The following is a 2,947-nucleotide window of genomic DNA, read 5'->3' as shown; positions in this document are numbered from 1 at the left end:
TTTAAAAAGGAAAAAGGGAAAAAAAACCCCCCCACCCCCCGTCCCCAAACTTTCCGGGAGAAAAAAAAAAAAAAAAAAAAAAAAAAAAAAACCCTACAAAAACTTTGTTTCAACTGAGATACGCACATAAAACAGCATTGACGCTCCGTACAGGTTGGGGAGTCTCACAAACTTCCAACTCGAGACGAAACGTTTTGCTTTGACTTCAATACAATTCACAAATTCGCGTTATGCGTTTTTCACATCGATGAAATAACCAGTAAGAAGTTAAACGTGAACCCCCCGTTGTGTCCTCCCCACCTCCAGTAGTTTTGGTTACGCATAAACAGCTGAAAAAACTCAGGCGAAACTCAAGAAGCCCAAACATGAGTCACAATGGAGGAATGTGGCCAACAGTTTGTAAGCTAACAGGCTAACCTTTACTAATGTCAACTAAAAAAAATATCAGACGAAATATCCACGTTTCATCCAAACTCTGTTTTTTTCCGCTCCCGAATTAGGTAGAAGGCAATAAAATCCAAACGTGTCTAAGTACTGGCAGGGAAAACAGCCTAAATGTTCTTTATAAACATTAGGTCGACGAATACAAGCTTTTGCCCCCAAAAGGCGGTGACTGGATCATCCCAAAAATCTGCCGTGAAAGCAGCTGACTCGCAGGTTACCGCAGCTCCATCCCCGGCCGGCTGGCCCGCACACACACACACACGCATGCATACATACATACACACAACAACCAACTCCACTCCCGCTGGCGTTCACACGGACCCGGGTAAGGAAAAGGAGGAAAACTGAGGAAAGCCGATAGTTTTGAATGTTGAAGCCTACCCTTGTCAATACGACAAATCCGTCCACTTGGGTTCCGGAGAGTAAAAACCACTTGGAAAAGGAAAAAGAAAAAGTCGAGGAAAATGTGTGGAGCAGCGTCAGCGGGGAGCCCTCATCCACTCCCTCACAGGCAGCTGCAGACAGCAGGTACTGACGCAGCCAGAACAGCGGAGACTGGGAAATGTAAGATGGCGGCGGAGTTATATAGACCGGAGAACACCCGCATTCTAGCCATATCCTGCCGTGCTCTCTAATAAAATAGAAACTAAAATCAGAAATCATTTTTTGTCTTCCTATATGTCTGACTCGGTTCTACATTAATTTACCTATGACAATAATAAAAATTATTTGGTATGAATAAATACCTCATTTTATAGATATGCATTTGTACGTGTGGAGTATGAATACACAATGAAATGAAGTTCCAGCTCCCTCCCACCCCCAAAACATAGGAAAACCGATCTTGTTTCCCGGAGTTTTCTTGGTTTGTGAAAAATAATATAATGAATAGAAAATAAGTATTTTTTTAAGCTACGCAAACATAGAAGTTTACTAAAGCAGACTGTGTCCGTGTCATTGCTAATGGTATTTATACTATTACTTTACCTGAAATGGGATGAAAAATACACTGTTAAAAAAAAGTTTTGTTTTTTTTTTAAATCTCAGTAAACTGGGTTGAAACGAAGGCACCGTCACTGGGTTTGAACCCATGTGGTTCCCTAACCTTTTACCTTCCAACCCTCAAAATAACAACAAAAGAGACCGGGGACGTTGGCTGTTGAGTAAGCAGCCATTAAAAGTCACTTAAATAGGATAAGTCATTACTGTCATTACATGATATAGTTGTTGTTTTGTTTTTTTTTAACCAATCCATAAGTACTGCTTTGTATTTATTGTATAACTTAATGCCTAAATGTGCTGCTTCCATTGCTATGTTACTTAGATCTGATACACACATTTCCAACTTTGGAAACCACTGTTTGTTTGAGACTTATCATGTAGAATATGTTAGTGGTCTGACAGACATTAAAACAATCATTCACAGTGCAATGAAATCACTCAGAAAACGTGTTTATTTAATTGGTTTATTTGTTATTGATTCACTCACAGATATTCAATATTCGACTGATAAATGTCCTTGCCATTCAGTAGCTGGCTTTTGTTTTGCTCACAACTTGTTCCTTTGAGAAAAAAAACAAACAAAAAAAACATTCTGATTATGTCTGCAGGCGACATGACAGGTGGTTCAGCAGGTCTGAGCAGCTCTCCAATGTGGATTACCTGCATCAGGGTTCAATTCAAGAGCCTGTGCTCGTCTGAGACGCCTGGCATTCGATGGCTGCTAAGGTATAAACGCAGCAGAATCAAATCAAAAACCCACATGTCAAGGAAAATCATGCGAAAGTGGTGAGCAAATCACTGGGAGTATTTTAGCATTTTGAGTTTTGGCAGTTAACACGTCTACAGATTTAATCAAACCAAGCCATTCAAAAATCTATTCCGGCCTCAGATTAAACACGGGCCTGTTTCTGAACTCCACCGGAAAAAAACAGATTGAGCCAATGAAACCTATTAGCGGGCATAGATGTGGTCCTTTAAGCAAATAGTGTGATCTCCCTTTCATTTGGAGATCACAGCTATTCATTTTCATACGACTTTCTATGTGGTTCGGTGCTGATACAGTTAGGAGGGAGGCTCTCATATAAAATTTCAGCATGCATTTCAGGTCCCCCCTCGTCAGTGTTGGTCCCTTAATTGCTGAAATAAAAGGTTGCGGAGCTGGCGAGGTCCCTTCATGCTGCATGCGGCAATGTCACCAGCAAACAAAGGTAACACACTCTCCTGTCGTCTGCCTACAGGCTACTTCATTAACCTATATTTACAGTGCGTGGGTGGAATAGAGTGCCGAAACCCCAACTCTGTCTGAAACTGTTAATTCAGCTGACCTCTCCTCGCCCCCCCCCCCTTCCACAGGAGCGTCACAGCAACGCAACGAGCGCATCAGCAGCGTGACTCCACCCTGTGTCATGAGGCTGCAACATGATTGATTTGCTTCCCCCCCCCCCCCCCCCGCACCCCTCTTCCCCACCCCCCGACAACAATCCCCTCCCCCCCTCGCGCC

The 2,947-nt window shown here is 42.6% G+C and overlaps 1 protein-coding gene and 1 long non-coding RNA gene across 2 annotated transcripts in view; both read right to left on the bottom strand.

Annotated features, from left to right (window-relative positions):
- Nucleotides 1-1,019, bottom strand: part of ctnnb1 (catenin (cadherin-associated protein), beta 1) — a 17,322-nt gene extending 16,303 nt beyond the window's left edge. The window contains exon 1 of the mRNA XM_015038075.1: nt 826-1,019. The gene's annotated coding sequence lies outside the window, so the exon portion shown is untranslated. The remainder of the gene's footprint in view (nt 1-825) is intronic.
- Nucleotides 1,020-1,893: 874 nt separating this feature from the next.
- Nucleotides 1,894-2,875, bottom strand: LOC106950905 (uncharacterized). The gene is made up of 2 exons (XR_001425699.1): nt 2,107-2,875; nt 1,894-2,006 (listed from the first exon to the last, which is right to left on the bottom strand). It is a non-coding gene; the product is annotated as an uncharacterized LOC106950905 (long non-coding RNA).
- Between the last annotated feature and the right edge of the window lie 72 nt (nt 2,876-2,947).

The sequence above is a fragment of the Poecilia latipinna genome, unplaced genomic scaffold, assembly GCF_001443285.1.
Source record: "Poecilia latipinna isolate Pla-1442-1.1 unplaced genomic scaffold, P_latipinna-1.0 Scaffold428, whole genome shotgun sequence".
Classification (NCBI taxonomy): domain Eukaryota; kingdom Metazoa; phylum Chordata; class Actinopteri; order Cyprinodontiformes; family Poeciliidae; genus Poecilia; species Poecilia latipinna.
The sequence above is the reverse complement of the archived record's forward strand: the minus strand, read 5'-3'. Positions and strand labels throughout refer to the sequence as shown.